Source organism: Corvus brachyrhynchos, unplaced genomic scaffold (assembly GCF_000691975.1).
Source record: "Corvus brachyrhynchos isolate BGI_N302 unplaced genomic scaffold, ASM69197v1 scaffold101, whole genome shotgun sequence".
NCBI classification, from domain to species: Eukaryota; Metazoa; Chordata; class Aves; order Passeriformes; family Corvidae; genus Corvus; species Corvus brachyrhynchos.
In genome coordinates this window covers 9,366,757-9,392,993 of record NW_008237239.1, presented here as the reverse complement: position 1 = coordinate 9,392,993, position 26,237 = coordinate 9,366,757, and the positions used below count along the sequence as shown (strand labels likewise).

Below are 26,237 nucleotides of genomic sequence, written 5' to 3'. Positions count from 1 at the left end.
AGACTTCTGTTATTACTTAACAAGGTCAAGACTGAAGTTATTCTGGACTCCTTATGTGGAAGGTCTTGCAAAATTATCCACATAATTTATACCATTTCAGGGGTTTTCACATAAAAATAAACAATTTAAATCCAACCTAGGTTTGTATCATTCTATTCCTGAACACCACCTGTTCAGAGGCTTTTATGAAATCAAATTACTGCTAAAAAGTTATGAAATTAGTAATAAAGGGAGATTCCTAGCGTGCCTCTCTGATCTACTGAGCTGAACTTTTACTTTCAGAGTGCTTTCCTGCATTCTCTCTCACAGTTGCAGTCATGCATCCTGGGGCACATGTGATGCAAATGCACAGAGGAAGGTGTTTTATACCTTGTAGCTTTTAAATCCAATTGTTCACACTACAATGCTTTACTATACTGATAATTCATTACTTCATTCCTCTGTCTCAGTATCCCAGAACCATTAAAAGATGCTGCTGCTGATGTTGGCTTGTTATACTCCAAACACAAGGTAAGTGATGTGTAATACCAGATTCTTACTTCAGCTATGACTTTGTCAAATTCGCATCACTGTAATTTTTTTAAAAGCATGTATGTGTGTATGACAAAGGGCACCAAAACTGAGTAATTCCAGATCACTGTGTGATCATAGTAAGTATTCCAGGCACAGTAATTCAAGCTCCTTTTTCAGTTTCCCCTTGGGATTCAGGCAGTAATATGACAAGCCACATATCATGGTGTAATCCTGCCCCCAGCAAAATTACTCATGTGAGTCAGCAGAGCCAGCAATTTCATCTCATCTGGAAAGTCATTTCCCTTATTGTGCCTTTTCTATTTCAGCAAAATTGACTTGGATTGTACCTCCAAATTAAAACTAGCCTCCTGCTGTGACAAAGTAATTTATTAGGATAAATTGATATATTGGACAGCTGCCCAAGTAAGTTTTCTTAAGGCTTTTAATCACTTGAACTTGGCATGCTTTCTAACTTGAATGAAAGGCCCATAAGTTTTGTTTTCAGATAGACTGTGATGTACTTCCATTTCAGATGTACCTTTATCTTTTTCTGTCGTTAGTGAAATCAACAAACCCTCTAAATTATGGCCTCAGTAACTCTGACCTTCCCATGCAACAGCATGTACACCTCAGGTCCTGTGTCGTGGCACTGAGTAATAACACTGACCAAAGGTCTGTCCCCTTTGCTGATCACAACTATTTACGCTTAACTAAGCAATTCATTCAGGACTGTTGTATTGCAATGCATGTTCGAATGGCTGAAAGTTTCTGCCATTGGAGTGACAGTTTCTGAATGCTGTAGAATGAACAACTAAAAAAATTGGAAGTGGAGAGTTTGTGATGCCACCCCTCAGAGATTTTACTGTCTTAATACAAAAGAACTACCTCTTCTTTTGCAGCCCAGGTTAGAATTCTATTTCTTCTCTTTCTTCTTTGAACAATTTGCCAGTTGTAAGATATGTTGTAAGTAGTGCAGGTAATTTTCCAAAACACACAGATTTACATCTTAAGACAGTAAATATGTGTGTTTTGGAAACATCTCAAAAGATAACTGTTTTGTAGAAGGAATACTAAATGCAAAGTGGGAAAGCCAGAAGGTATCAGTCAATGACCCCAAAAGCTTGCTTCATCTCCACAGAAGCGTTAACATTTTAGTAAGAAAAGTAACCTTCTTCTCTGAGATTTGTTTCTACAGTAATGGTAATTTGCCATAATTTTCATGGCACTTTTTCTAGCCTACTGCATTAAATAAATTTTCCAGTTAAGAACTGGACAAGGTTCTCCTAACCTAATAAAGCTATGGGCTGGTAATGCACTTATTAAAGTCTATCATAAAGCCAAATCCATCGTTTCTGCTAGCAAAAAGGGAAGGGCACCTGCAAGACAGGGCAAGAGACAGAAGCAGCAGAAATATGTGAAAAGCAATCCACCAGCAGAACCAAAGTGTCAGACACTGATCAAACAAATATTGGTACTGTGCACTAGTCAGTCCAGAGAAAGCACTTATTGGGCCAAGGACTGTGGCTAAAAGGAGTTGGAAACTAGAACCAAAAATTCCTTCCTCTCTGTATTCACAGGAACAGAGCTTGGTACCTTGCATCAAGTAAATATCACCATTCTTTTTCTCAGATAGGAACAACATGGAAAACCTTGACCTTTTGGTTAACTCTGCATGAATAGCAATGGTAGGTGATAATTACTCATTGTGTAATAATTAGCACAATCAGATTTCAACTCTAGACTTCCATGAAAAGAACATCACAAGGGAAGAACTACCTAAGTAAGAAAATTTCATAGATAGGAATGTGACCTGTGTAGAAACCTTGTGGACAGGGCATCAAGGGTGAAGAGGGAAAAAGAAAGCATAAGAACATAATGTAAAAAAAGGCTTATGTTCTTACAGTTTTGATAGTTTAACAAAATGAAACAAAGAAATAAAAGTGATCAAAGTAGTACCTCTGATAAATCTCTGTTATAATACGTAGAAAACACACAGGAAAATAATGAAAAAATATGTGAGAGAGACGATCTGGCAGAGAAAGTTACCCAGAGGAAGGGGCTGTTATTTCAAGTCAGGTGTCTTCTTTCCTTCACTGTACACAAAAAAACTTGTGCTGCTGCAAAGCAAGCAATGACAAGGAGGTGCTTAAACAGCAAAAGTGAAAATTTGAGACATTAAGTGTCCAGTCAAATCCTGCTACAGGTTATGGACTCCTCTTCCATCTAGAAAAGAGTCCGCATGTAAACATAAACCCTTTAATGTATCCCGGACTGCAAAATAAAACAAATGAGGCACAGACTTCCTTACTTTGGCCAACTGTGTTCTGGGAACAACTACAGTAAAGGGATTGGTAATCCTCTGGGGAGTGGCAGCACTTTAAGTCACTGTGGCTTTTTGATTCAGTGCAAAAATCAAGGCCCTTGAACAGAAGAAATGATAAAGCTGCATGGAAAATTTCAGTTCTGATTTGTGATACCCAAGACGTTTAAATCCTGGGGTTTAGAACAATCTGAAAGTCTTTTAAGCATACCAAGTTGATGCATTGCTAAACAGTCCCTTTCTCTCTTAATGAAAGGACAGGCTTGAATAAAGTGTCTATGTCTTTATCCCATCGGAGTCTATGCAGAAGCTATATTGCTGAAAAGTGACCAAAACATATTTTACTAGACTCATGTTTCATGATTTGTTGAAAAGAGATGAGTACAGGAAAACAGTAGCAAAAACAAGGCAAAAACTGTGTACCTCCAAATATACCACTATCTTGCAACACTTCATTGGCAAACAGATCAAAACAAGCACTCAAATTCAAGCAGTGACTCTATTACATTGAATTTAAAATACAAATGAAAGTATGTCCCACTGGAACTTCTAAACTGCCATATTTTAAAGTCATAATCAGTATTTGCAACATAAGTGTTATATAACATATAAACATAACATAACAAAAAGAGATATTTTTAAAAAATCCTAAGACTGTGTACATATGAGATTTAACTTTTACCCTTCTTTCCTCTTTCTTGGAATTTCTAGGCATTTCATTTCAAGCTTTTCCCCTAACTGTGACTAATAAAACATAATTTAAAACTCTGAAATTCTCCAAGTTTTATGGAAAACTTGAAATTGAAAATTAATTGTAAACTCTAAGAAATGCATTTAATTTTTGCCATAATGCAAATGACAAACATAAGTTTGCTTGTAGGATACCATAAGCTGCAAGCTTCTTTTTTTCTTTATATTGCTACCAATTAGCAGTTTGTGTACTACAAGCTAGATAGACGTAGGTGAACTTTATAGATTGTTTATAGTTACATTGTGAACCATCACATTTTCATCAAAAGAGTTAAATTAAAGCACAAGTCTGAGAATTTTATAGGGTAAAGATATGATGACAACTCCTCCTAGTGGGAGCACATCTGACACAACAAAATTCAGAAAAATACAGATTTCCTATGTATCATGCTAGGTTTTTGCTGGTACTAGCTAGGTCTGCACTTTTTCTACCCTTTACTGATCTAAACTATTCATCCAACTTTTCAGTACTCTAGAAAAACAGCTATGGGCTTTTAAGGAAGGTGAAAATAATTTCACTTTAAAGCTTGCTGTTACACTGGCAAAACATGGTTTCTACACATAACTGAAAAGCAGGTTTCAAATTAATCGAAAGCAATCTTTTACTGTAGGACTACGTGTCACCACCACCTCTTCAAACAGTGGGTGAGACTGATGTCATGTAAAGTAACTTACATTTATCATGAACAATGAAGCTCTGCTGATTTACTGGTGCTGGGAATGCAGCTCGCCGTGGCTCCTTTTTGTTTCCTCTTTCACTCATACTTTGTTTCAACTGTGCCAGGAATGATTTCCATGTGAATGAATCCCTGCATTTATCTGAATAGACTACTCTGTTCAACTAATTCCATCTCCAAGGCTCAGACTGTCACAGACATTACACATGCTGTTCAGCCTGAACCTAGAGGCATGATTTTACCAGAATAGCTCAGAGCAGACAGAGCTATTAGGAATATGCAGTATCACGTAATATACTGAACAGGCTATCAATACTCTAATTCATTTATTTTAGTCCCTGATTTGCTTCATGTTTCCTTGTTCAAATTGTTTTAAGTCCAAAATATTTTTGGTGAAATTTTGACAAATTGTTGTGAAAGATGTAAGGATACTGGATTCTTTGAAAAGAAACTATTAGCATAAATATTGTTGGCAGTCCAGGCACTGAAGGGATACTTCCAACATGGATTTTTATGTCAATCCAACATTTAGCAAATCTGTTGCAGACTACAGAGAAACAAATACAAAACATTACTCAACTTGTATATGCTGTTCTGGCCAATGTTTGTGTAAAGATAAATAGTCTACAAAGTACCAGGCAGGAGTTAAATACATACTGACTCAGCAACTACACAGCAGATTTTCATGCCAGACATCTCACAAAAAATACCACAGACATCAAGCTACTTTATGTCAGACTTCAAATCAGGTATTTTCAGTTGGTGGGATTTCAATACTTATTACCAGCAGCTTACAAGAAACAACTAAGACAGTGGTTCATCATTCTTTATGTACTGCTTATGGAAGACAGAGACTAACCACCCTTAATTTATTTTCCTTACATACAGGAGTGCAACTTTATCCATTTCATAACATCAACATATTTTTAATTATTAAGCCAAAGTTCTAAAACAGAAGCAGTTTTTCATACAATCTTATTCAATGGGGAATATAATGCCACTGATATCCTGGGTAGCAAAAGGATAAATAGGATAAATGAGTTTAAAAGATGGTATATGCAGTTAAAACAAACAAACAAAAAAAACCTATTTAAAACAAAGACAACCAAAATTTCTGAAAATTCTTACAGGATGAATTACCAACAGCTTTGGTGACATGCTTATATACTTATATATTTGTATACTTATGTTCTTACAACACTTGTAAAAGCATACATTTGTCCTAGGAAGAGAATTTTGGTCCAATTCATGCAAATGTTCTTGCATTTCACAGGGAATTAAGAAGTGGCACAAAGCTGCTCCACTAGCACAAAGTATTTCAAAGAATTTTGAAAGTGTCACTTTGCTCTTGCAGATTTTAATAATACTTGACCCAGTGTATGGGCAATTCCCTAACTCTCTCTCGATGCCCAGATTAGTTATTGTACATTCTCCTGCCACTGGTCCAAAGTTAAAAAGAATGTACTGTGTATGTTTTTTGATTCCCAGAAATGGCAAATTTTTGTTTGTGCTTAATGCAGGTGATATGACAGCAATAAGGTGATCGAGTATTAATGAATCTAGCATGTCACCAGAAAAGCCTAGTAAAAATCTCCAAATACATTCAGTACAAACAACTTAGCAGATCTTTTGAAGGCTAGAGCTAATTGTAACAATATTTATGTGATCAGACTCAAATAAATAAATAGAACTAAGATCATCAAACACTTAAAAAGAAAGTGTTGATCATACAGTCTATTAAATCTTTCCTCTTTCTGTCTGTCTGTGTGGTCCTTTGTAGCTAGATGGGAGTTCATCCTACCTGCACAAGCAGTGTTAGTTCAGTGCTGAAATTGAGCCAGCATACACTGTTGAAAAGACTCCACAGCTGCTTCTCAGCTTGAACAGCCAGAGCCTGTAACGCACCCAGCAGTAACAGACTGTAAATACATATGCCATATAATCAGAAATCTGATTAAAGCTAGCATGCTAAGCTCTCTGTGGGGAGAGAGGATCAAGAAAAAAAATGAGTTTACATCTGTGATTCCCTGCTAAAATTTTACTGTGGACTGAACCAATTTGAACTTTCTAGTCCTGCTCCTTTCAATTCCTCAGCCATATCAACCCAGAAGTTCCTCACCTCCACTGCACCAAGTCTACCATTTGTGTGGTCAGATGCTAAACTGGATCCATGAAATAGTCCTATTTTACTGAAAACACAAGCTTTTGTCCCTGTGGAGTGTGTATTTTTTTTAAATGTGCAGATCCAGGACCATGGTCTGTCTCAAGTTCTTTAACTACTAGCTACTGCAATGGGTTTCTGAAATGTTTTATCATTTAATACATTCCTCTTCAGCTCTTCTGTCCTTCAGAATTGGAAGGAAATAGTAGGACTACCATATTTTTTAATAAGGCTACTCAGAGACACAAAACTTCTGAGCCAAGCTCCATTTTTTTTTTTTAAATTTAATATTCTTTTTATTTGTCTTCTGATGTTTTAACCTTTATGGTTAACCTAGGTCTTTCTTTCAAGGTGTTCTACAAATAACACAACTTTTTAAAAAAGGCTGAGATATTCACATGACTAATTAACTCTAGGATTTGAGTGCTATCTAATCTACCTAAATTGACTTGTGATAAGAATCAAACTGGCGGCAGAAATAACAACAAAATACATCACAGGTGCGTTTGCTAAATTATGGACCAACAGAAACATGTGCTCTCAAGTTGAGCTTCATTCTGCACCTACGTGGCAGTTTTTGCAGTGTAACGAAAGGAAGGACTGTGGTGGCTCTTCTCACATACCCCAGTGCTAAAATCAATCTTCTTCGCTTAAGACACTGATAAAAGTGGTTTGAGCAAACCAAGCTGATTTTGCATTGAAATGGATTAAAACAAAAGTTTTAGTTTGTCTGAGCTTGGTTTCTCCTTTTCTGCAAGAGCTTAGTAGTCCTGAGCCTTTTTACTCTGCAACCTGCCTTTGCTCTTGTGTACACATATTCTTACTGCTTGGCTGCTCTAAACTTCTGAACTGTGTAGTTAACCGGATTTTTCTTCTCCTTCTTGCTCTTTGCCTCTAGCTCCTCCTCATTAATTTGGTACTCCAAGCCACAAAGTCATGCCTGGTACATTTTCCTACCTGTTTATGCATTCATTTTTGTTGACTTTTATTTTGCAATGAAGTGATAACTATTTAGGGGTTGAGAGCAGAACGTAACATGCCAGTAGATGTAATTCAAAAAGCTGCATAATAAGCAATAAAAAACCCCAACTTTGAAATTAAAACAATTTAGTTGTAAATGCAACACCCTCAGAAAGTAGAATCGCTTGCTGATTTCTTTTGAATTAACTCATAATTAAAAAGGAAAAGAAAAAATAGTGCATTTCCTGAACATGATCAATAATCATAAATTCGTTTGGTTGGAAAAGACCTTTAAAGATAGTCAAGACTAAATAAACAGGTTTATTAAAATAAACTATTGTATTCAGTGAGAATGAGTCTATAAGGCACTGGGCACAAAGCTGAAACAAATGAAGTTTTAATATAAATTCTGTTTTAATTTCAGATTGATGTTTTCTCTGTTTTCTAAACTGAATGTCCTTGTATACATTGCAGTTAGTGCTAGAACTCACAATACTATGCAACTTACACTGAGACAACTAGCAATAAAAAAAATGTCTGAGTATCATTAAAAGTTGGGCTAAAAATTGTAACACACCAGAAGCTGCTTTATGGAGAGCTCAGCCATAAAGGGCAAGATGGGTCATGGCCTCATAACTTGCTTAGTAAGTCAATCTGTCTGTAAGAGTCAGACAATCCTTTGCTTACCTCTGATCGTATATGCAAAAAGCAGTAACTTGGTTTTTAGTACACCTTTGGACCCAAACAGCGAACGACCTGAAACATTAAAATACTTGGGTTCCAGCTGGAGAAAACACCAGCAGCAAGCCAGAAATTTCTTTGAATCAACTGAGTTTACATGCAAAAATGCTACCAGTCATATTTTTGTAAATGCAGGGCAAGTCTGATAAACAAAGAACTATTTCCTTTTCCTTTGAAGATATGGTATAGACAGTGCCAGAAGTACTAGAGACAGATAAAAAGCACCACAGGTAGATAACACAAAAGACTGAGCCAGTCTAAACTTGCAATGCCAATTCAAATTTGTTCAGAGCATTTTTGATTAATTTTGTGGTAGCAAGCTTAATTCCTTACCGAGTCTGTCTACATACCTGTTTTATTGATATTTCTGCAGATAGCCCAAAGGATTTCTTTCCAGTCCCTTCCTGCTTCCATCCTACTCTGTGATGCAGTGTTACTGCATTCAAGCCATGAACCATCCTTAAATGGAGGCTGGATTCTGTTGATTTCTCAGCCATCAGCTCTGAACTTTCCTTACCTGCTGCCTTCTGACAGCATTCCTCATGACAAGCTCCTATTGACACCGTGCTGTGCACTGACCTCATTCTTCCTCAGAAGTTCTCCAGCCTCACCTCACCATATTCTGTAGCAATCTGTTCCAGGAACAGCACAAGTGCAGAGGCAGGGTAGGACACCTCCAAGTAGAACTTAATTTCTCAAGTGTAACTTAGAGGATCTCAGCTGAGGTTCAGAGAAAAGCTGATTGCTTCAGCCAAGCCCTTAATTTGCAGCAACATCTGAACACCTGTTCAGTGACACAAGTGTATCTTAGTTTGTGTTAAAACTCTAATGCATTGCAGCTGAAGTACTGGGCTTCTACCTTCACTATTACTTTGCCTTTGGTTGTGTTGGCTGTAATCTTGCAATTGCCAGATCAACTCATCACAAATTTTACTGTATGTATCATGTACAACCTGAAAGGAGAGCTTCAGTGCTTTTAAGCACTGGAGTTTAACTTATTAAACATTTCCTCTGACATCTGTCTGAAGCTTTATGCATTCACATTAGAAGAGCAAAAGACAAAGCTCAACTCTCTGCAGTGGTAACAGCAGGTCTACTTTGATATATTTCCCTTCATTTAATAATCCACCTATTTCAAAGATATTCTAAGTGTTTACAATACAAAAGTAAATCTGCATGCAAAAATAACACCAACTTGCACATCAGCAGTAGTATTCCACAAAATGGAACTAAACCAGAACCTAGCTCATCTCCTGTCCTGGAGGGCTTGTTCAATAGAAGGCTTTCAAAGCGAGCCTGCATTAGGCTTGCTGCAGGAAGAGGGTCTGTGCTCTGTTGGAGCAGGAGGGTAGCCAAGTTTCAAGACTGACAAGATTGCACTGTAAAACCTGCAGTTTATTTACACAAGTACCCATGTTAATTTTAAAAGTCACACTAACATTAACTGATAAATCTAGAAATTTGATGAAACAAGTGCACCAATCTGTAACACAGTAGTCATTGTACTAAAGTGTATAGTTGAGAGAACAATATCAAAGTCTCTCAAGTACTTTAAGCTACAATATAAAGGACTATTTCCATAAGATACTTAACATTATAAGGAAATTTTCTGCTCTCAGTTCTAATGACATGGCTGGGCATGGGTATACAGAACTTGTACATGGAAAGACAGTGGAACAACTGTCAAGAGCACTGCACTTATGGATGGTCCCCAAACTTCATGAGCAAAGTAATATGATTAATTTCCTAGACCATTTTTGCTAATTCTGATATTTAAAAATTTTATTGCAGGTTTTTTTTGAAGTCATACTCTCTCTTGGTATAACTAAACAACTCTATTTTATCCTCCTCCTCCTATCTTGTCCTTTAAATTTTCACTTTTCCTCTTACAGTTTCATGGACTCCACTTCTAGAGAATCCTGCTAACAGTATTTTCAAAAAGTAAGAAATAAACTCTGTATTAATGAGAGAGACACAGACAGATAAATGTGAGATGCAGTAAAGAGGAAGAAAAGCAGTAGCTAAAACCAGTCAGATGAAAAGACATAAAGAAAATTTTATGCTGGAGTTAGTAGAGAGAGTAAAGAGAATAAAGAACAGGAATCTAGCCCTGACCAGAACAAATCACTGAAAACCTGCAGCAAAACATGATTAGAGAAAAAGCTGACATGTGGGAATACATGAGCAATAGTGCAGTTTCACTAGTCTGGAAGAGTCTGTAAACATGTTAATAGCTCTAGAAGTAGATCAAGACTTGCCTAGATAATAGGTTTCTATTTTTTAAATACATAATTTTTCTCCCCATTAATAAAAAAAAATTCCATAGTTGAGTTGCATCAGTTGGTATGTTGTCTTCTGACTGAATTCCTGTAAAGTGATGCTGTCCTCAAGGCATTTTTTAAAATAGCTTTATTTTGGCAAGTCTTAAGGGAAAGTTATCAGCAGAGGCATGCAATTTAAAAAAAAAATTGTTCATATTCTGAGTAGCTGTGATGTAGGGTAAGAAAAAAACAGTAATATTAGGGAATTGTAATGAAAAAAATCCCAAATTACCTTATAGTAAGTAATAATTTCCTTGACTTGGAAATCAAGACATATATTCAATAATAGTATTTTTCCTCTTAAATGGTACCTGCCTGCATACAAAGGGAGTATTTTTTTTGTAAAAACAAAACTAAACAAAAAACAGCCCACCCCCCCAATAAACTCAACCAAAACAATCCACAGTGCTTTTCAGTCTATTACAGCTTTTATGTCAGTGTTATGACAAGGTATCATATAGCCCTAATTTCAACTGTTTGAGACAAGGACAATACAAAAAGAAACAAACCAAACTGAAAAAAGAAAGTGTATGGAGGAAGTGAAAATTACTCAGAGGTATTTTTTCTCATTCTAAGATATAAAATGTTTATGTTGGAGAGCTTCAAAAGCACAAGCATATGATATCCTGTAAATCTTAGCTACTCTTCAAAACCATCACTAGGCTCTATAGCTGAGAAAATAGTTATGCAACAGGGAACTGCTATAGCAAGCTTAATGATGGGGGGATTAGAGTTGAAAGTGAGAGCACTAGACATTCTTTTCCAGCAACATAGTTCAAATCCCAAGTGAGACAGTAGGATAAATGAGCCAGAGGGCCTCCATTCATTCTCCAGCAAACAACACACCACAAAAGATCCATACATTGTGCCAGGAAAATAATCAGCAAGAATGAGAAGCCTTGGAAACAGAAATTCTTGACTTAGAGTTTGGTTGAAGGTCACTGCTCTAACACTGCACAGTTCATGTGTTGGTATTTGATATATTGATATGTAAAGGAATTTCTGAGTTGTTTATGCTCTTGCAAATGATCCAAAGATGGAGAAAAATATTAATCTTTTCAACTTCATAAGTTGGTGGAAGGGGACTAAAAGAAATGCTTCACATTATTGAAGGAGCTACTAAAACTATATAGACAAATCGTTTTGTAATTTCTGTATAAAGGAAAACAGAGTCAGATTTAAAGTTTTCAGTTTCTACACCAGAACTTCACTATAAATTAATAAGCCTACATCCAATTTGCTTGTTAAGATCCTGTTTAATGGTTTCAGAAAATTCCTGTTAGCTAATTAAACATGATGAACTGACGTTTACTGATTAGCTAACCCCCCGACTTCAAAACAAACCTATGCTACATTGATTTTTTTATTATTCCATGATGCTTGAATCAAATGAGATTAGACACAGTTAAGAAAGCAGCACTAATCTGAAGACACTACTCCATCAAATAAAGTGACAGGCCTTTTATTAAGAATATACAGAAAAGACTCCAACAGTGACTAGATTATTTTCCTTTATTTCAGAAACCTTTTTATATGACAAAAAGGGTACTTAGCCTGGCATCTAATTATAATTCAAATCATATAATCCACTGCAAAGCATTACGCAATCCTTGCACAATTTGGAAGTGCCCTTTACTGCAGGAACCAATAATGCACCGAGATGTGTAACTTCAATGCAACAAATCAGATCTGTGAGTGTTCAAACATTGGCATTGGCGATTGTGATCAGCTGCCGGGACACAGAGAAAACGTTATGGACATGAAATTAATGGTTGTTTTCAAGAAGTTTAGGCTTAGCAGTCTAAACTGTTGGAACTCAGTTTATTACTGCGTGTGACCAAAGAGGAAGACACAAAGAAGCATTTGCTCTTTTATGACTACTTGACTGAATGCACACAGCAGACATTCACTAATCTGGTCCACCATTACCATGATTGTAAACTGCTGAATGATTTTCCTGGACTCCAATCTGACACATACTGTCTGAGAGTATTCTTTAGCCAGATACATGTATCTTTCTTTAGCTGGTTGATGAACTAAACCCAATTCTAGAAATACAGTGTGGTGATTCAGCAGTAGGGACTGAAAGGCATGGCATGCTTTATGTTTTGAAAGCAAAACCCACTGAAAATTATGTAATTAAGAGTATCTTATAATTTTGTCATCCAAACAACAAAGGCACAACATCTCATTTGTTGAAATCAAATTTCTACACTCATGAAGTGCAACTGCCTCTCTCAATAGTACTTGCTCTTTGGTTCCTCCTGTGTTGCAGCACACTGACTGCAAGACTTTGAGGAAATGAGCTTGAAGAGTAGGACACATGTGGATCCTAAAAGCTTCAGCCCAGACAAAAACATCACATAAATATGGGAATGGTTAAATTAATTGCACCATGAGGGTTTTGCCATGAATGATTAATGCATTTCAAAGTTCTTACTATCTTCTTCCTTTGCTGATAGTGTGGCACATAGAAATAGAAACCAGTCTCTGACCCCTGCACACAGAACTAAAGCCAGCATAAGCAAGACAAGGACATGATACAGATTGTATAAATTGCTGTTGTAGCTAAGTTTATTTGCATACTGAAAAATCTCTTTGATGGTGCCTGCTGCTGGTGAGAAAAATGCGTTGGTGTCATTATAAGAACACCTAGAAAGAACGGTATTCTGATATTACAGTATCACAGAGGTGAATATGCAAACAAGAAAAGGCTAGGAGAGATCAAAAGAACCATGTTTAGAAAAAGTATATTCTGCATATAACACTATTTCACTAGCATTTCGGCACCCTCTTGTGTTGACTGGTGCTGAGAGTTAAAGTTCTGTGAAAAAATCCACTCTAGCATTAGTAACATAACTAACTGTGAAGACAATCCTGATGTACATAAACAAAGAATCTTTCTATTCTAAAGCACAAAATTGGTCTTTTAAAGCCAAGAAATATGCAGAAGCACAAGAACCCAATCCATGCAATTCAACAGCAAGAAACTTCTGTCTAGAATGTCTAGAAAACCCTTGTGGTTTTGATAATTTGGTGAAAGAGTTACTTCTTAAGTATCTCTTTAAATCATTTATCCTTAAAAGGGTCTTTGTTTTCAGTTATGTATTATCCTAAAATTAATTTTAACTACTGTAACATTAAAATGAAAACCTCCTTTTACTATAGCTCACTGTATCATCCCTCACAAAGAAGTTGGTGCTTGTGCCATGACTGCAACATTTTTCCAGGAGCCGAAACAAGTATAGTCATGTGAAATGAGCTCTGAGCAGCGCTGCTGTAAAGGAGGAAAGCAGACATTACACCGACTGGGTATTACAGCTGCTGTTTTCCTCAGCCTTTTCTGCCATCCTCCTACAGTATTAGATCAGACATTTACATGCAAACTTGTCTATGTAGCACATTTCAAACCTTTTTAATCCGTTTCTCTCTCTCTCAGCAATGATTCCATCTTTTTATTTCACATAAACCATTAATTACAAAACAAAAATGTATCTAATATATTTCTGTATTTTTCCTCAGGATTCTCCCTTATTTTTTCAAAGTCAACTGAAAAGATATGTTAAAATCAGATTAATTTTATCTTCCAAATAATTTAGATTGATAAATTCATATCTCTGAAAAAATAAAATTGCCTTGAACATAATGCAACATGAGAAGAAAGTTTCCTTGTATTACTTGCAAATAGTTGACACATACAATTGTTATCAAAAATATAGACCATGTAAAATCTTATAAACACTTCTCTCTCAAAGTATTACAATATTACAAAAAAAAATTTAATCTAATTCTCTTTGGATTTGACAATATCCCTTGCTATTTTATATTCAGATTTATTTTAAAATAATATTTTAAAAAGAGTTATCTATCTCAGAATTTTAAAAATCACTACTAGCATACTGAGAAATAGCTGCCACAATTAAGATCCAAGAGTAAAATCTTTCCAGATTTTAAACCCACAAAAAGTTGGTTTGGAAACATCTGCTAACACACGTAATTATTTGTTACTAACCACCAAGCCCTGTTTCTAACTGTAAGACTGTACAGATTAATAAATAGACATACAAGAGTTCTTACCATAGCAGGAGACTATCATGGTCTACTGTGTGCTCTTAAAATGCAAAACCTTGACAAAAGACACACCTTGAGAAGTCCCGTGCCCAATCAGCAGTCAGACCTGCCCAGGAGACAGCAGCTGATGAATCACAGTGACGATAATTGAGCAGTGAGGTTGGATACTTCTCCCTGTAAATCAAGAAGTTGAATGCTGTGTTGAGTAAACCTTTTCACACCTTAATTTTAATTATTATTTTTACTTTTCTGCTAGGTGAAAAATGTGCCGTCTATTTGCTAATGAGCCGTTAGGAAATAAAGAAGTTCCTACTTTCAGCTGAGAGTTTTGCAGGCTACTTCTTAAAAATATTTCTTACTAAAAAATTATTTTTAAAAAGTTTACATATAAACTGGAAGAAAGAAGAAAAAACCAACATCCCCCCCCCCGCCCCCAAATTAATTCATTTATGTCCATGTAAAACTATGCACAAGCTCAAAACACCCTCCACCAGTCCAGAGTTCAATAGACTAACAGGGAGAGGTAAACTTATCTATTCCAGGCATCACATTTATAATAATAATAATAATTTATTATTATTATTATTATTAATTTTTTCTTTATTACTGATGATGATGATATTGTCATGGAAGTCACTTAAAAGTTCCAGTCAGGATCACTCCCCACTCACACAGGCTGTATATCTGCCCTGAAAACATTGATGTTCTCAAAACCTGGATGTATAACTGCATCACTTTGCTGCACTTTATCCAAGGGATTTCTCCTCACAGGTGTACTGATGCGGGGCAGAAGATCCCTTTATCCCATTGAGGAATCAGTGGTGGCCCTACGAGGCCCAGGCCAGTGCTGTGCTGATGCAGAGCGTGGCGGTCAGGCCCGGGCTGTGCAGCACACTCCCCATGGCTGCAGGACACAGCCAGCTGGAGGAGAGGAGTCCACAGGTAGCTCTCACTCCACGTCACTCATTACATTGACTGTGTGTCCTTGTCTTTATCTAAAAGTGCAACAAACAGTTCTGAACTGGCTTTCTGTTTGACAGTAGACATGAGAAATAGAATTGTTTTAAGAAAATCCTGTAAGAGCTCAAAAGACCAAACTCTCAGATGCCTTTTCCCTGGACAGGATCTGCCCAGTGTGCTGAGCTCTAATTTGAGACCTGTTCAATACTACACAACTCAGCATCTGGAAGGAAATAAAACTACCTACACCATCCTTTTCTTTTACACTGTTAGCCACAACAAATGGTCTTTTAAGTAATACTTTATAGTCTGTCTTCCTTACTGGGACCATAACAAACCAGTATCTCCTGATGCCAATCAACAGGTCACTAAATTGCTTTTAGATATAATCCAAAGGAAAAGAGGTATCACATCAGGAGTGTTAAAATCCATGAGCTGAAAAGGAATGATTCTGCCATTTATGTAAGTATATTAAACTATATATGGCTTGCATGTGTAAATTCCCACAACGGATGTGTGTCACAAGCTTTGCCAGCACAGAGACAGAAAAACAATCTGAATTTCTCATTTTATTAAGAAGGAAAGTAATACATTTTGGGGACTGATTTCATCATGTTCTACCACGGATTAGCTGCACACTCACTCTAAACCCATTCTGCACTGCAGGAGTGAAGACCCTGAAAACACAGCCTCTATCCAAAGCCAACCCCTTACCAAAGTTTTATTAGCACCATCAACATTATTCTCATTCTCCATAGTCCAGGTCTTTATGTTTCCCCTTTGCCCCTTCTTTTTTCCACTTACACTCGCAGATTTTCTAAGGATTCTAAAGTAACTTCTCTACCAGATTCCATTATTCCACTTTAACTCAGTGTGAAAGTTACTTGTCCAGCTTGCCTAGAGACACAATTTCTCACACTTTCACCAAATGCTATTTCACTCTTTCTCATTCTTATAAGTAACAAAAAACATACAACTAATCTCTAGTAGATGCTTGCTTTGCTGTCAAACAAGATGCAAATTTTTCAGCCAAAAAGCACAAGGCCTCTATGTAACTAATACCAATTACATAGCAATTAATACCAAATACAAAAAGTGCTCCCTTTCAAACTACCTGTGAATAGGACTAGTCCTTGGAGGTAAATTAAAAAGCCATATTCCCCTTTTTAGACACACAAAGAAATACCTTGTCATCACAGCACTAACAAAAGCAAGTGATAATTTTGTAGCAAGTTTATGGAATAAAGGCCATTTGTATTGAAACCTGATTGAAATGTCCCTGACCCTCTGTCTGGGTGTAAATATCTACCCTAGTCTCTGTAATTTTGGGTGGGAGCTGTGGTGGCATTTTTTTTGGCTCTTTCATACTATTTTCCTAGATTCCAAACCCCAGTGATTGCAAACTCAGATACTTATAAAATTAACTACAGTCATATATTGCAATAACAACAACGTCAACATTATCTCCATGGAGGATGTGGCAAAAAATAAGGGGTCTTATCAGTGATTCCTTATGATTTCCAGATATCACTGACTGTGGAAGCTGCTTGTTTCACTTTGCTGCAGAAATGACTGGTATTTATTACTAATTTGAATAAACCAAGATACACCTCTATAAAAGTATATCACAATTCTGAACACAGGAAACTAATTTTTTGTGTTGTTAAGTCAATCCTTACTGCCTGCCAGCAGTTTGGAAATAAAAGTAAATGCCCTAGAAGAACAAAGGACATTCTTTTACCTCAATGCTAGAATTGAAGAAAATTCACTGCTGATTTAGAGGGGCAGAGCTAACTCTGCACATGCATCACAAAGAAGCCTTTGTGTCTGCTCTGTCTGCACAGAAGACCCTTTGATGTGCAGCTTTTTGTTTCTTCATACTGTAACTTCTGCGGGGTGATAAGTTGCATTAACTTCAATGACTGGTTTTATGAGACAAAAATTGGAAGGAAGAATATGGAGCAAAGACTATGCAAGGATTAGCTATAAAAATCACTTGCTAGTTCAATGTGCTTCCACTATGGCTGTTAAAAAATGAAAAAGTTGTACTGATAGATTACAAAAGTGCAGAATCCAAGTTTGGTGTTCCGTTTTTGAACTAAGTGTGAGATTGCAACATGGTGTTCACTTACACAATATCTAAATTACTTCCAAAACAAATTTACTGTATTTACAGATGCAAAGCATATATTTTCCTACATTTGTCAGTCTTGAAGCACTGATCAAACTAATATTCTATATTAGAGTATACCAGTATAAGATGCAGCTGCTTATTTACATAGTTATTTCAATAAAGATTCCCAAGAGTAAATTTTAATGTACTTGGTGTATGAACTTTGCTGTTTTCACTTTCCTTACATACATCTGTTATCTTCAACACATGGTAAATTAAGTCTTAATACGAATTAACCAGATTTTAACTTGGCCAGTACAAGATGGTAAATCTGGGTGAAATAATGAGCATAATCTATTGCAACTAACAATAAATTTGGCAGATCTACAGTTCTGAAAATAATGGTCTAACTGCATTATATAATCACATTAATTATACAATTTTATAGATGGAAAATAAGAACAAGAAGATTGGAGTAAAACTCCAGGTAGTGAAGTCAGAGCTGACCTGGCTCTGCTAGAAACTGGCAGACATATTTGACCAAGTCACTTAACCATGAGTCAGTCTACCTACAACTGGAATTCTGCAATATATTTTGTTTTATAAAACCAGTTGATATCATCAAATTGAATTTTAAAAGGTTAGAAATTACTTAGAAAGTAATAACTAAAGTATACATTTCAGGTAATTGTTATGCTATTTCTAATGACAGCTTAGGTTTCCAACTGTGCACAAACATCAAATTCCTTCTGGTTTTTTTCCATGCTGCAAGCATTTACGTACTGGCATTTAGGACAGGGCCCCAGCTCCCCTGCTTTCACACAGGAAGAGTGAGATCCTCCCTTATCTTAAGGACATCTCTTCACTGACCCTGCATTGTCACTTCTCTTTAGATTACAATAACCCTTCCTCAGGATGTCTTCTTTCCTATCCAAACCTCTTCTGCTCACTGAAAGGACCTGGGCCCTTGTAACCTTCACCCCTCAGTCCCACAGCTTCACTGTCCATCCTGATATGTCCTTGGTGCCCACGCAGACGCTCAGCAAGGAGCAGAAGTCTAAGGACCCAACAAGCCTTGACAGTCTCTCTGCAGTATCCTGGATCCTGGCACTCAGCAAACATCCCAAAACATCACACCACGGTAGCAGATAAATGTTTCCATTCACTACAGATGGGAATCTCCAATGCCTATCAGCTGTCTTTTACTCTTCTTGTTGATGTTTGGCTGAGGTTCAGCTGGCTCTGATGCCTCCCCCAATGGTCCTTGCTCATCCTCATCTTTTCCCAGGGCACCACATTTGTTATGTGATTGCACTTCTGCAGGCAGAGAAGGAGCCTTCTCTTCTTTTGCCAAAAGTAACAATGCTCTCCATCTGATTTCTCTTGATCTCTTCTCTTTTCCTGATAGTACAAAGCCTGCTGACCTCCTGCCACAGCTCTTTCCCCTCAGTTAGCTCCTTAGCTCCTGTGCATCTCTGATCTACATGCTAGTAGCAATTATACCACAAAAAAGCCCCGAGGTCTTCTCTTACTATAAAAATAATTTCAGATTTCTACCTGTGTATAAGAGAATGCTCATTTTCACAAGAAGTAACTCTGATGTTTCTGTTACTTGTGAAATTGGAAAAGATTTATTTCCCTTTTGGCAGATAGCATGTAGGGATACAAGAGGCCTAAGACAGCAGTGATGTCCTGTTAGTGACATCTTTTTGTTCAAAGGAGACAGAGAATCCACAGGTAACTCCTTTGAAGTACAGGTGCTTGGTGACCTTCCCTGTCCACTGTGTGTGTGAACCAAGAGCTGCTGAGCATCTTCTCTGCACAACTGTGCCTGTGCAGGGTCTGGTGCTCAGTCACACTTCCTTCACACCTGGAGTAAAAGAATAGGAGTAAAAGAGTGAGAAGGGTGAAAAATGTGCTTGAACAATTAAAAGGCTATGGATACTGATCAAAGAGTTGTCAATTCCATAGAAATATTATGGAGCTAAAATCCTCCAGAACAAAGAGCTGGATATCACCCTCACTTTACCTACAAGAAAATGTGAATGGCTTGCATTGGCCATGCTGCAGGGCCAAGACACATCCAGGGTTAGAATTTGGGAATTCTGCCATCCGGTCCATAACCTCATATTGCACAATGACCTTAGCTACAAAAATCAATAAATTCTGATCCAGTTCCATTAAGTGAATATCCAAGTAGATAAAGCAAATTTACAATTAAACCTTTAAAATACAATCCGCGTTTACTGGTTTGAAAGTCCACAGAGGGGTAAGTCTGTTGAAAATTTCCAGTACAGTAAAATCAACATACATTTGAAACAGATTTAGTAAAAACTTGTTGGGGGAAGGAGAAGAGTGTATTTATAATTCAGGGGTAGATTCTCAGCCTGTGCAATATTATTAATTACAAGAGGGACAAAAGGACACTATTTTAAAATAGAACTGTTTCCGTAATTACATCAGTCAGTATTAGATGGAATACTGAGTCCGTTATATGTATTCATAACTGAGCAATATTTAATCAAGAATGAAAGCTTTTCATCCCTTTAGAACATGCCTGGCAAGATCCTTCCAGGAATGGCACTGACTACACACATCCAACCTTAGGCACACATCTAGTATCCAGGGATGATCCAAGCAGTGATAGGACACTGGGACCCCACAATACCTTTTAGCTGCCAGGAAAAATAGTCCAGATTGTACTAATGCCACACTGTGGGACATTTAAAAAGAGCAGTGAACCCCATGATACTAACATCCCTCATCAAAGAGACAGGAGTCTGCAGCCATTTCTCTTTCTATCCCAATCAGAAAAGATATCATTCAATACAGAGTAAAAGCTATTTTTCCTCTAAAAGAAAGGTATTGTCAACACTTAAGGCCCAGATTTATTAACCAGGGGCATCTTCAAAAGAAAGGCTGGCAAAAATTACCAGTTTTCTCTGTTAACATGAGCATCATGCCAACTCTGTCCATTACAGAAAGCGAAGCACTCCAGGCCAAATAATATTCTTACTAACATTGATATAACCTTGAAAAAACTCCCCTGCTTGGTTTTGTTCAGATTCAGAATGACTCAAAAGAGAAGTTAACCCAGTGTTTTCACATACAAAACATTCCTGCACTGAACCAGATGACTGCACTGCACCACTGCTTAAACACCACACATCGTTCCCAGAGCACATGGACGAGGACAGAAATGTAAACAGTGCAGGAGAAGGTAAGCGGGCTTTAATTGTTTCAGGTTCATTACCTTCTAATTGTACATTCAAATTCTGTTTTTTAACCTGCATACTTGATGATGAGCAAAATTAATATATTAATAATCTCAAAGTATTGTACCTTAGTATGCATGCTAGAGAAACATTCCTACTCCTCTCCATTATTTTCGAAGTCCTGCGCCCAAATCTGTATACTTGCTGTTGGGCTTCTAATGAAAAACATGCTCTGCTGCAGAGGCAGCACAAATCAGTGTCTCAAGATAACTTGGACAATACGACTGTTTCATTCTCACAAAATGAAGAACTAAGTAAGGGAGCTGAGGAAGCAACTGAGTAAGCAGGGAACAGGAGAACTCTGTTACCCAGGAGAGTTTAGTGACCCTTTTCACAGGAGAAGGGAAACTTGGTGAAAAGGAGCTGAGTCATCTGTGTAGGTTCTGTTACCTTTTGCCATTCACTTTTGAGAAATGTGAAGTGACAAGCAAAATAGATTATAATAAGGAGTTTCCAGAGGAAGTTTAATCTCAAATTTTTTAAGTTACCTTGCAGGTGACTGGCTTGCATAACACCACATGGAATAAGAACAAAACTGCTGTCCATATTTGACAGAAAGGAAAAAGCATCAGACTGCCCACAGTCAGCCAGCGCAGTAGTTTCACAGCTGGAATAAAAATCCAGATGTTCAGGATTAAATCACTAGGCCACAGATACGCTTCTTCTCCTGAACTCCACAAGAGGAGCTGAGTTACAGTGTCACCTGCAAAGCTGCAAAGGAACAACTGGACTGTAAATATTCAGTGGCCTAGTGTTAATTTAAATAAATAAAAGCCCCAACGGTTACACTAGATTTCAAAATGTAAGACAAGAACAAAATTTTGCACTGTCAACTTTGTCTTTGATAATTATTAACTCAAGGATGTAGTCTTTAAGACTGCTTTGGCACTTAGGGTAAAGCGATGTGTATTCCCCATAAATCTGAAAATTGAGACAAAAATTTCTTATCACTTTGCTCAGAAAATTATAAATAACATAAAAAGAGACTAGATAAAATTTCATAATGCCAAAGAAACTTTTTTTACAAATACCCTAACATGAATAGAACAAATGCTCACAGAAAAATAAAGTGAATGAAAACATGTATAGGATTTTTTTAGAAAAAAGGAAAGAAAAAAAATAGAAAAGAAAAAGAACAACAACAACAAAAAAAGAGTGGAACCACTCAAAATGGAAATGGAGAACTGCAGCATAAACAGAAATCCTAACACAAGGAAGTCAAAGATCAAGGGTAGGTGTAGTTAAGAAAATTAATTTGAAATGCATTACAGAGGAATACTTAGCACAGAATACAACTTGAGGAAAGTAGGCAAAAGGACACTGAAAACAGCTGCATGAGAAACTGAGAAATGAGAAACGTGAGCTTATTACCAAACCTGATATGCTAATAAAAAGCCTAGGAACACATTTTCAGAAGACATACAATATAGACAGGCTCTCCTTTGGCAGCAGAAATGCACAAAAATTATGCTTCTGAAATACAGAGGCATACAAAATGAGGGAAATGCAGAACTATAATGCACCACTGAAAAGATATTCCTAGCTAACTCTCACTGTGTTAAGCTTTAGAACATGAACAAACTTCCAAGCAGAGGAGGCCCACCAAGCAAGCAAATAACTCTGCTAAGCAAAGTCACAGGGAGAAAAAAGCATAAAATTTTTAAAATATTATTTAAAAAATCATTATTTTTAAGAAAAACAAAACAGGGGGCTTTTTAAGAATAGAATTTCTAAATATAGTGAAAGGCATCACTTTGGATATTTTTGAAGGGTGTTTGACACAAATCTTTTGCATTTCTGAAAAAAAACTAAACCAAACCAACAGATCAAATTAACAACAGGAAACATTGAAATTGTCTTGAAACAGACTTCCATCTCTCTGTAAGTTGGATGTTCTCCACTTTTGGCAGGAGGCACTAGCTGGGACTTCTCCAAATGCCCTGTTGCAGTGCTCTGAGAGATGCTATATGACTGCTTAGGTTTGGCACTCAAAGTAAATGGCTTTGTAGCACCTGATCTGTTAATAGAACTACACAATTAACATTACAATCCCCTGTAAAGATGATTTGGCATAAGTGATCATGTCTCCCCAAATCCTCAAAGGCACTGCCCTTGGGCATTTCTCCTGTCTACCCAAACAAACTCGAGAGGACAGAACATGCATTAGTCCAACAACGACCATAAACAAGAGAATTGGAAGAGGTTCTTAACAGCTTCCTGCTTGCTGGCAGCCTGGCAAACAAATTCTCCAATACCCTGATAGTCACATGGCAATTACAGCCTTCACTGAGGAAAAGGCAGAGATGCAGAAGCATCTACCATGTGAAGCATTTATCTTCATGTTAACAAATAGATGGAAAAAAATTAATCAAATTGTAAATTACCAAAAGAAACCCTCCCTGAAAGAGTTCTTTCTAGTATCCTCAAACCTTGTGCATCCCAGCACTTTTTCCTGACAGATTGAAGAATGCTTTCTCTTGCTGCACTACACAGGTGAATCATTGGAGCAATAGCGTTGTAGTAATCCCCCCTGAAATGTACAGATTTTGTAAGGGTCCTGTTTAGGTAATTAATGCATGACAGCTTTCTTTGACCTCTTGCTTTCAACATGTGCATTAATTACACTTGTTCTTAAAGAAAGGTGATGGTACTCCCAACAAACATCTCTGGCAGCCCTGCAAATATGGAAATTGCCATTTTAATAAATTTTTAAGCTCAAGTCTTACCAAAAGATAATGGATTACCAATGGATATACAGTACATAGCACTACAGTACATTAACAGGAGTTAATGTTGAAACCCATGTTGTAAAAAGTCTCTCAAATATCACTTCAATTTCATAAATAACGTCTAGATTTTTTTTAATCAATAGGAGACTTCTATATGATGATTATATTTTTGGCCTGCCATTGATACACTTCCTGTCTTGTATCAAGATATTCCTACCTCAGTTTCTCCTCCTGTTAAAAATTAGTAAAAAGGCACCTCGTTGAGCTCAGTAAAATTTCTCTGAGTGCCAGTAACTAAAACCAGCACAACTCTATTCCAAGTAACTTCTGCTCCTTGAAAAAGAACATAAAGTTGAAGAGGAGCTAAAATGAAAGCCAGCTTGCAACAGAAGTGGACTTTAGACAGTCCCAGAAGAGGGAAAGTCCAAAGGACTGATCCGGGTCCAGGCGCCAGCAAAGGTTAATCAGATCTGTCGTTTTTGCCTATGACCACATTTTGCAAGTTCGTGACCCGTGAGCTGCCCTGTTTCTCATGCAGTAGCTCCATCTGCTGTCCAAACGCAAAGGTGGACTTTGCACCGGGACTACATTTACAGAGTAAAAAAGCAAAATTACTTGAATATTTTGAAACATTTCTGGAAAAATTCCAAACGTTTCCCCAGTCAGTCTTCCTGCAGGAATGGAACCAGCAGATGGCTTATCTACCTTTATAAACCAACTAACCAAAATGAAAACATGAGGGGAAGTAGCAATCATATGAGCATCACCATTCTTCATTCTTACAGTCTCAGAACCAGCCTTGTGACAAAAACCAATGATGCTTCTCTGGTTCTTCACCATCTGCAGCCACTTAGTGCCGTGCTGTCCAAAGGTGCCACACTACCAGATCACACCAACACTCACTGCACCCCACAATAAACGTGCCCAGGTGTCCACAAACTACAAGATGTTTACAGTGATTCTTAGTTACCTAGTAGTGGTTTATTGGAATTGCACAAACAAAAACTTAAGCTTATTATTCAGAAGATCAACTCAGTTCTTAAAAGTAAGATTTCTGTTTCTTTTATACAGTACAGGGCTTTGAGGAGTCAAACTTCCCAGACTTTGCATTCCTTTACCCGGAGCACTATGAGGAGTTCTGTCCATAACAGAACAATCGTGGCAGGACCCAGAGCTTGCAAATTCGACCAGACCTGGTCTGAATCTTGTACTTGGTGTAGCTTAGTGATTCTTGGTTTGTTTACAGTCGGTTAGTGTGGGGGATGTACCTCCAATTTGGTACTCGCTGTAACTACTGAACCCTTCCAGCAACCTCCTTTGCTGGGCAGCAGTGCAGGAGCTATTCAGTCATAAGCCAGCTCAAGAGCTCTGGCTTACTGTCGGCTGCAGGCACACCAGCTGGCTTCCCGGGAATCACAGGACACACGGCCGGAGTGCCTGAGTCACCTCGGTTATTCATTACTTGCGGTATCTCAGCCCTGGATGCAATGCCTCGGGCATTGTGTATCCGAGTCAGTTTATTTTACATCGGTATGATTAGCTTCTTGGTTCCTCAGATTTTAGGGTGTGCTTATTTACATGTGTTTCTCCACTCTTACGGATACGTGCACTTTTAAATTGTGATAAAGTGCAACATGAGATTCTCACAGAGTTTTACTGCTCAGGCCTCGTTGCCCGGAGCCCTCCTCGGAGGCGGTGCCGGCAGCCCCGCGCCCCCTCGTCGAGAAGGCCGCAGGCTCCGCTTGCGATATACTGGTGGGAAGGTTAAAGAAAAAATAACCTCAGACTCTTGGTTCTTGGGGTTTCTAATGTGCCTACTCATGGTTACAAAAAATAGTATCGCGGACTTGTTTCAGACTATAATTACAGCTTTTATGGAAAAATCTTCTCTTTCTGAATCCACGGGGGAAGGGCAGTGCTACTCAGAATTTACAGACGTTTGGAGGAAGAGTTCCTCAATACAAGGCGATTGTGGATTATAATTATATTCCCTCAAGCATAAGGATCAATACTGAAAACGCCAGAGTGGGATGACAACACATATCTCATACTGATCACTGATGAAGTCGGTCTTCCGTAAGAAACGAGGACGCAGCCGTGTGGCGAGCGCTGCACAGGAAGCCGTGGGCCCCACCCGGGCCGTGGGCAGCGCTCTGGCAGCACGCAAGGGCTGCCGCGAGACTCGTTTACGTGGCGGCGTGTACGAATAAGCCTGTTCACACTGTTTAAGAAAAACAAAATCGGAAAAAGAGAGGAAAAAAGCCGGAACGTTCGGGGCTAACGCGTGACGGTGCGCGCAGGCTCTATAAGCGGTGTGCGACGATTCCAACAGGTGGCTCCGTGGCGCAATGGATAGCGCATTGGACTTCTAGAGGGTTGAAGGGATTCAAAGGTTCCGGGTTCGAGTCCCGGCGGAGTCGTGTCTTCTCTTTTTCTCTTATTTTTTCCCCGCCCCCTACGCCTTTTGGGTGGAAATCTCTCCCCCGCGCTCTCCGTCCCTTACCTTACCGCCGCAGGTATCCGGTCCGCCGGCCTGGCGCTTCTGCCGTCAGCGAGGTTCTCCGGGCCCGCCTCCCGCCGTGCCTGGCTGACTGGGGAAGGCTAGAAGCGGGCGGCGGCAGCGGGACCAGCCGCCATCGCCGAGCC

The 26,237-nt window shown here is 38.0% G+C and overlaps 1 protein-coding gene and 1 non-coding gene across 5 annotated transcripts in view; one reads left to right on the top strand and one right to left on the bottom strand.

Annotated features, from left to right (window-relative positions):
* BCAR3 (breast cancer anti-estrogen resistance 3) overlaps nucleotides 1–23,948 on the bottom strand; it is a 94,281-nt gene extending 70,333 nt beyond the window's left edge. Inside the window, exons 1-2 of one of the 4 annotated variants that reach the window (XM_017729888.1) lie at nucleotides 23,809–23,948; nucleotides 14,521–14,688 (exon numbers count right to left, since the gene is read on the bottom strand). The gene's annotated coding sequence lies outside the window, so the exon portion shown is untranslated. Of the gene's footprint in view, nucleotides 1–4,258; nucleotides 4,337–6,061; nucleotides 6,155–14,520; nucleotides 14,689–23,808 lie in introns of those variants that run through there. The other 3 variants (XM_017729890.1, XM_017729887.1, XM_017729889.1) reach the window with 3 other exon arrangements.
* A 1,977-nt stretch (nucleotides 23,949–25,925) lies between these two features.
* On the top strand, nucleotides 25,926–26,011 carry TRNAR-UCU. Its single transcript is given in 2 exon segments — nucleotides 25,926–25,962; nucleotides 25,976–26,011. It is a non-coding gene; the product is annotated as a tRNA-Arg (tRNA).
* Nucleotides 26,012–26,237: the final 226 nt, after the last annotated feature.